Source organism: Trichechus manatus, unplaced genomic scaffold (assembly GCF_000243295.1).
Source record: "Trichechus manatus latirostris isolate Lorelei unplaced genomic scaffold, TriManLat1.0 scaffold00191, whole genome shotgun sequence".
In the NCBI taxonomy this organism is placed as follows: Eukaryota; Metazoa; Chordata; class Mammalia; order Sirenia; family Trichechidae; genus Trichechus; species Trichechus manatus.
The window spans coordinates 1839467-1848202 of NW_004444127.1; the positions used below are offsets into that span (position 1 = coordinate 1839467).

General features: G+C 45.1%; 1 pseudogene; it reads left to right on the forward strand.

Annotated features, from left to right (window-relative positions):
* Window positions 1–7714: 7714 nt before the first annotated feature.
* LOC105756861 (endogenous Bornavirus-like nucleoprotein 1) lies at window positions 7715–8384 on the forward strand (annotated as a pseudogene).
* The last annotated feature ends 352 nt before the right edge of the window (window positions 8385–8736 follow it).

The following is an 8736-nucleotide window of genomic DNA, read 5'->3' on the forward strand; positions in this document are numbered from 1 at the left end:
AGTACTGTTGGTACCCCATTAGCATATTACTTCTTATGTGGACATTAGGCATTAACCCACCTGCCACATCTAACTTTTCCCTTGTATTCAGGATAATTCTTACTGACTTCAAGATGTTTAAAATTACCACCCTTCCAGTGGATCGTGTTTCCCTAAAAAGAATGCCCAGGAACTTCCAAAAAGAGCCAGGCATAGGCTACCTGGGAGAACTCCCAAGGGGGATAGTTAACTCCCTCTTCGTGCATACCATGCAAACTACAATTCCCACAGTAGGGATAATTCAGTTGGGAACTTTTGATTCTGGTAGATGTCATAAATTACACAACCTCTGCCCTGGAAGCCAAACAAACCAGTTTACATTTAAATGTGTTAGCCAGGGTTGTCGCGGATGATCACATAACCCTTAATTTCTCCTTAGCTAGCCAAAGGAATTTTTACACTAGAGCAAACCCTTCTTGCTGTACTTACATAAATACTACAGGCTCAAGTAGAACATTCTATAGCTAAGCTAAAAGAAAACGCTGCCTAGATCTCTAGAAGAAGACTACTTGGATTTTGGGACACTTTGTCATTGCCTGGATTGGATAATCCAGGCCCTTGTCTTCAGGGTCTATTACAAGAGCCAGTAATAAGGGATTTTTGTTTCTAGGCTTCATGTTGCATTTGGCTGATATGTTCTATCCAGAATCTTCAAGGCTACTGTGCAGCTGTGGTCATGCCAGAAGACCTGCCAGAAAAGGAGCAGGGGAGACTACCTCTAGTCCAACTACAGACTCTGTTCTTTGAATGACCTCCTGTTGAGCAAAATGTTGGCAGTTGTGAAACCTGGATTTTGTAGATTAGTGACCTGCAGCCTGACTTTGCGCTTGACCAAAAGGGAGGACTGAGGAAGAGAAAAGCAGCCCCTGACAGCTACTGACGTGGCTATCTGTTAGCCCTTGGTGTTCTCCAAGCCACAAAAATGACCAAACATCCTCTTATCCTGGCTAATATGAGTGACAGCAGCTTCTTTATCAGTTATCTCTTTAGCCTCACTTCATTCCTTTTGCCTTCTAGATAAAATTTATTAAGGTATCAGTCATGGAATGAACGCTTGTTCCTGATAGCACCCAATCCAGAGCAAATCCTTGCTCCCTTGAATGTTCCCCAAAAATCACTTAAACAAGCCCAAATGCTGTAAGTTCTTTCTAATATCCTTTCAATGAGACTCCCCACATTCCCTGTGAGGTACATTTGTCCTTTGTTGCAATAAGCCAATGAACCAATTTTATTCAACTAGAAGTGGACTTGGACTGGAGGGCAATTGACACATATATAAGCAATGCAACATGGGGAAGACGGTGATATGTGCTATGAGATGCAGGCCTAGCCAAGGAGGAAATGACAATATAGAGAGGATTTTTTAGGCCAAGTCCTATGCATGAAAAAGGTAACTTGTAAGCATTTCTGGATGTGAGCATTCATGTTTGGAGCAAGAAGAGGTTGTTTTCTGTTTGTTTTTTTTTAAGTTGTAGGAGACTGGACTGAACTAACAGAATTAAATAAGCAGGATCCCATCACCCAGGCAAACCTGTCTTGATTTGCAAAATAATTCGGGACCCAGATGAGGAAGAGGAAGGAATTGTCAGTGCTGACCTTCATTGACTGACCACAGAGTGACAGAGGGCCTAGGGTAGTTCTTGGAAGGAGTTTGTGCAGAGGGCAATGACTGGGATCCCATGGGAAAGGGCTTGAATTATGGATAAGAAAGAATATGTTAAGCCTGGAAGCTCAGATTTAGTTCATAACCCAAAACAGACCTACCTGTTGCTCTCTTGCTGGTCTGACCTAGTGGTACCCTGTCAGCGACACACCTTGCTAAGTATTATGGAGGCTGACTTACCACCTCAATTGTTCTGCCCCTTGTTGTTGCCAGAGGCAGAACACCCCTGACTGGGAGTGACGCTGGAGGGCTACATGCTCTCAGAGAGCTAACAAAGGCAGCCCCCCAAAGCATGCTGGGGCACAGAAGAGAGGGCAACTTTAAAAAGAAAGAAGAGGCCATCATTTTGGTGAAAAATGGCTCATACGTTCTCTTTTAGTATAATGCCCTCCAAAACATCAAAAGAATAAGACAAAATCGACCAGATACAGTGCTCTTCTCTTCACAAAAGACACAAATACCACAACTCATTGGACACATGGAGACACACAGACACTTCATCTACTTCATCATTTGCTGAGCTGTCCCTATCATTTCTTCTGAGTCTTCATCTTCACCCTCCCAAATACCAAATACCCAATACCATATCAAAGTGCTTTTGCATTTGATTACAAAACGACCTTGAAGCAGAAGTGTCTCTTATTTTACAAATGAGGAAACTGAAGCCTAGCAATACGACACAGCTGTTGACAATTGGAACATCCAATCCAGGTTCTTTAACTCCAAATCCATTGGGGTGCCCCGCCCCGCCCACCACCCAATGATGTTAGCTCAACTACTGCTTCTAAAACCTCTATAGGCTAGATTGGGACAAACTCCCCTTCCCTTTGACATGTTATAGCATGATAGGGAACACTGGGTAAAACACAGGGTAAAGCCAAGGTAAGCAGTCTACAGTGTGTCCAAGGCCTTTGCTATTAAGAAACGTGTAATTGGCCACACACAGCTTATACCCAACCTGAAATATTATAGTCCAGGACCTGGTTGCCTTTTTCCCTTTGCTATAACTTGCATTATGGGTACATAATTACCGTAATCAAGAAACTAAACCACTGGGTGGGCCAGTGCCCTTCTCCAGGAATTCTGAGAGTTATGTTCATTAACGCCTCATGGGTGTCTAAAATCCTCACAAGCCACACAGTAGGCTGGATTTCTTTTTTTTTTTTTTTCCATGCCACGGCACTATTTCAGGTAACTTTCATAGCTGTAGACCACCTATCTTTCAAAATTTATTTTCCAAAGCTAAGGCTGACGAAGGCAGTATGCTAAGGTACCGCTTTGAAAGTGCTAGCTCCTCTAGTTTTGGGAGGTTAGGAACCATCATGTTTTAATTCCCAGATGGTTTTTCAGGAAGTTCCCAGTAGACCTCAGTTTACATTTCTAAATGGTAGTTTTAAAGCCTCAATTAATTTGTATTTTTTTTTATTGCTATCCCTAGCATTACACAAAGTTGAGGGGCTATAATTAAAAAAAAAAACAAAAACAAAACAAACCCATTGCCATTGAGTCGATTCCAACTCATAGAGACCGTATAGGACAGAATAGAACTTCCCCATAGGTTTTCAAGACTGTAATAGTTACAGAAGCAGTATGCCACTACTTTCTCCCGAGGAGCGGCTGGTGGGTTCAAACCGCCGACCTTTCAGTCAGCGGCCTAGTGCTTAACCACTGCGGCTCCTTTAAAGAGTTATGGGGACTTTCTATTACCTTCGCCTATTAAAAATGAGTTTTGGTCTCGTTCTTAGCAGTAGAACCAAGATGGTGCCTTCCTAGCATGGCAAGGCGAGCAGCTTCAGCATTACCGAAACTCTATGCTTCCCCCTGCCCCAGCCTAACTTGAACTCATATCTGCCTAGTAGGTTGGGACCCTCACTCTTTTTCAGGAGCCGGAGAGGAGGTAGCCCTCAGATGCAAAGTCACCACCCAGACAGATTTTATCCCCACATTCATTGCAATGCCTAATTACAGGCTCCACCCATTTCCATTAGCCTTTTCTCTTCTTAACCTTTACTGTGCCTCAGTTTTCCACATCTGTGTAATGGAAGAGGGGTTGGATCACATGATCTGTAAGTTCTCTTGCAGCTCTATGATACTATGCCTTAGGTACAGAGAGGTGGGCTAAGGAGCTCCAGAGAAGAGCAGCCAGAGATCTTTTCATCAGATTTACCTGTGCCGTTCAGTTTCATCCTCACTCCTGCCTTTCTATAGCTGCAAGCAGTTCAGACCTTCATCAGATCCTGTCTAGACTGCCGCAGTGGTCCTCTAAGGAGCCTATACCATATGAACCTCCACCACACCCACCTTACCCACCACCCAATTGAAAGTCCCTTCAGGAGCTCCCACTGCACAGAGCAGGAAATTCTGGGCAAGGAAGACTTGGCTCTTAAGGGTGTGGCTTCTCCCCACCTCTTCAGGCTTACAGCTTGCTGAGCTCACACAGATGTCATGCTCTGGATACTTGCACTTCTCTGTGATCCCCTTGGTCTTTCTCTCTACCCGCCTCCCAGATGCTTTTGAATATTGCATTCAATCAACAGGAACACCCTAACCTGCTTCTCCATCTAGTGAATTCCCATGCATCCTGCAAAGGGGGCTTAACTCTATTATCTCCTTCCCTGTGAAACTTCCAGAACCCCCAACATACCCCACCCTCCTGTACCATCACCATCCTATATGTCCCATAGCAGAGCATTCATTAATCACACTACTTTGTAATTTTCTGGCTTTGTGTTTGTCATCGTCTCTAGACCTGCATGCTCCTTGAGGACAAGGAGGTTGTTTTTCATGTAGCACATTGCCTGGCGTCCAATAAGGACTAAATACATTTTTGTTAAAATGGTGTATAAAAAAATGAATCAACAGGTTTCCAGTTTAATTGTGGAGATTCATACACATGAAAAAGCAACTGATCATAGCCTGCAGGGTAGGAAAACTGCCAAAGCAGTGAGTTAGACAATGTCTTAGAAGCTCGGAGTCAGGCCATTACGGACTAGAACAGATTAGAACTGGGGTTTTTGTTTGTTTTGTTTTTGTTTTTGCAAGGAACTAAAAGTTTTTCTGTTTTATGTAGGGAGAATGGGGGAGTTTTATCATAAAAGCAATGTTTTAAGATTAATCTGGAAGTGGTGCTCAGGATGGATTTGAAGAGGAGAATCTGGAAACCAGCTGGAAGGTTAGTTATTGCCCCCACCCATGTCCTAGATAAGAAATAATTATTTTCTATGCTTATGAGGTTGTTCCGGGCACCTCCCCCGCCCCATGCCTGGTCCTCCCATCTTCAAACTTTCTCCTCCAAAGGACGTTAAGAAGCATCTCCAACAAAGCTTTAAGCAAGAACCGGCTTAGGGAAATGGGGGAGGACGTGGCATAGGCTAAAGTCGGTGGGCTCTGGCTCAAAGTTGGTATCCAAAGTAAAATCTGCAAGTTTTTTTTTTTTTTTTTTTTCATTTTCTTCTTCCTCTTCCAGGTAAGATTCCTGGAAGAAACTTCATCCACCCTTTCCACTCCTACCCAAGCCCGTAGCCAGACCATCTCACAACCAAGTTCCCAAAGCACATCTCCAAACTTACATTTGGGGATCATCCTCTTAAGGAAGGATAAAACAAGCCCAAGCTTCCCTCTTAGTACTACTACATTTCCTTCAAATGCTTTCAGTTGAAGCAACTGAGTTCCATAGATGTAAAATGACTTGCCCAAGGTCACCCAGCTAGTTAGCAGCAAGACCAGACTTCAAACCCAAATCTCCTGACTATTAGTGCTCTTCACTCGTGTTCAACCTAGGATTGGAGGAAGAGAACTTATTTCTCTGGTTGCTGTGGGACCTAGTCTATGCCCAAGCTCCTGCTGGGTTGCCACAGCCTTCCCTAACATGTCTGCCTGCCTCCAGGGTTGGTAGGAGCGGGGCATTATGTTACCTTTATCCTTTGCTCTCCCAATAATGTGATAACCCACTGATGGAGGCTCACCTGGAAGATGTGCAAGAAGCTCGGGGCAGAGCAACCCTTCAGCATCCCCTCCCCAGGTACCCACACAGCTCTCTCAAACTGTGGAGAAGAGGAAGGACGTTATCAGCCCAAGCTGTTCATCTCTGGCTCTCACTCTCCCTCTCTTACACATATTCCACTCAAAAATGGTGGATTCCCTGGGGGCGAACTGAGGCATGAATTTTCTGGAGTTTTCAGTGAGCCACTGAGGATGAATTGGTGGGGAAGGGTGCTTTCAGCCCAAGAGACACAGCAACACCGGAGCCTCACCTGTACCAGGCTGCCTATTCTCTTCTCCACCAATAAATCAGGGGATCCAAGATGTCTTTCCAGACTCAATTAATAAAGTCATTCAGCAAAGGTCTGGTGGACACTCATCCCGTGCCAGGCACTACGGGAGATTCAGAAAAGTCTAACGCCTCCTGAATCCTTCCACCTCCTCCGTTCTGGTTGCAGCAGCACACCCTGGTACATAGGCATTACAGAGGTTTCCTAGTCTCCCTCCCTCCAGCACAGTCCTTCCTCCACAATAATGATTAAAAAAATTCACACTCTGATCCATCTTACAAGATAAAGATCCCAGAGCACTTTTGATCACGTCATACCCCTTCTGAAATTCCTTGAGTGATTTCCCTAGAGTGGGTTTAAAGTCTGGTCTTACTGCTAACTAGCTGTGTGACTTGGGGCAAGTCACTTTACCTCTGCAGAGCTTAGTGTGACCTCTCTGGGCCTCCTATAGAAGAAAGTCTAAGCTCCTTGGCATGGCAGTCAAAGCCTTCCACAAGCCAGCACCATCACTCTTCCCAGCCTGCTCTCCCTGGTGCCCTCTGCTCAAAGCCCATGGTTGGTGCCTGTCCATCTTTTACAGCACTTATCCCATTCTGAATCACATCTGCGTTATTTGGGACCCATCTGTCTTATCTCTAAACCCCTTGGGGGCAGAGCTCCTCTGTAGTTCCTAGAGCACCCAGCACAGGGCATGAAATACAGTAGATGTTTAATAAATGTTAAATCGTCAAAGAGATGTTGAGTAAATATCCATCATTCCTTCCAAGTTGCTGCCTGCTGCCCTCCACAGAACAGTCTGTTCAACTCTACAAATCCCGGAATCAAGACTTCTCAACTGTGGGCCGTGGACCACTTGCACCAGAAATAACCAGAAAGCTTGCTCAAGATGCAGATTCCCAGGCTCCACCCTAGACCTATAGGATCAGAATCTCTGAAGAGTGCAAACTCCCAGGGGCCTCCCCCTAATTTCCCACTCTGGCTCAGAGGCTGAACACACTCAAAAGCAAGGTCCTTCTGTAAGAATGATATTGCAGATTCTCCCCTGAGCAGCCTGGAGTGGAGGCTGGGGGGAAACTGTGAGTCTGTACCCACTAACCATCATTGCAAGTCCCTAGCACTCATCTTTGTCTTCCTCTAACCAAATCACAGCGACAGAGAAGCCACCTCCCTGCTCCATGCTACCCGCCTCCCGCCACTTTCTGGCGTTTGTCTTCTTTTTGCCCTCCTCCTCCTTCCCATCAGTCCAGCAGGGCCAGAAATTGCTCTTCCCTCTCTGAATCTCTCCTTTCTACCCCAAGGCCCATTATCTCTTCTTCCACTGGATTTAAACTGCTTCTTCCACCCCAAAACAAAGAAAGAAGTGACTCTTGAAGAGTGGGAATGGATCCCACTGCCCTTGTGCCTGTAAATAATGATACCCAATCCCTCGGTGATCTAGAGTATAACTCCCATAGCTTCCCACATAAGGAGAATGAGGATTCACTGGGAATCAGAAGAGAGAAAGATATCAAGCTAAAATGCAAACGGCATGTTAGATCCAGAGTACCCAGCTGCTCCTGGCCTCATCTTTCTTTGTCTCATCATAGATGGACTTCACAAGGCCCTTACAACAATTGGTGCCAATCCAAGTTCAAGGATTCGAATCGTTAAGGATGGAACACTGAAGGTTACATCAGTTCTCTCCTTCTATCCAAAATCTCTCTCTGGCAAAACGAAGTTGAATTTATCAGAGACAGCATCAATGTACACGCTTGTAAGTGACATTCTCTTCGATGTCGTGGTTGGGTCTTCCAACCAAATTTGAAGCAACTCAGAGCAAGTAAAGAGCAGGTTCAAGGCATTCATCATTTCAATCAGTCGGCCAGAGTTGAAGGATGTATCTAATCTACTAGTGGGGTACTTGTCTGGCCACACAATTGACTGGATTAACAGACAGCCCTGGGTTGGCTCATTTGTTTATGCAATTCTCAATGCCAAATTTGATTCACCAGGAAAGGAGCTAATGAATCCAGGTTTGGATGGTTGAGAGTTACTCACAAATGACGACATACAACACCATAAGGGCTTACATCGGCCAATGTCAAGACGCAACAATTGCTGTTTCAGCAGTGGCGCTTGAAATACTTCTCTTCTTTGTAACAGAGAGAAGAATCCAAGACACCCTAGGGCAGAATTTTCAGAATGCAGGGGCCCTACCTCATCCAGAGGTATTACGCCTTGCTCCTAAGGAGTTTCCAAACTTGTCAACAGCTGCAAACTACTGAACCAAGAAAACAATACCATCATACGCAGGATTCCAGGCAGAAGAACGGACACCAGGGTCCACCATTACACTACCCACACTTGCAGCAGCCTCAGTCTACGATGGGGATGATCCAGATTTTATGGAGGAAGATGTTGCAACTATTTGAAAGAGTACTGGTACCACAGGCTGTAGTTTGAATAAATCTCTAAGAAGGAAAAAAAGTGACTCCCTTCTTCCTCCTCCTTTCCCTGCCCACCAGTTGTGTTAATGTGCTTTATAAAACCAACATGACGAGCATTTTCCGTCACGCACTTTATATCATGTATAATTAAACCTCTGCTGGCTGCCCAAGCTGCCTCCCTTCTGTCCCCTGAGGCTTCATACCTGAAAGGCCCCACAGCTCCTCTGATGCCAAGTGTCTATTGTTGAGGCGGCACCATCCCAGGAGTGGGAATACCAAGGCCTAGACCAGGATAATCTCTGGAATAGCCTTGGGAAAGTCACATGCATCATCTTAG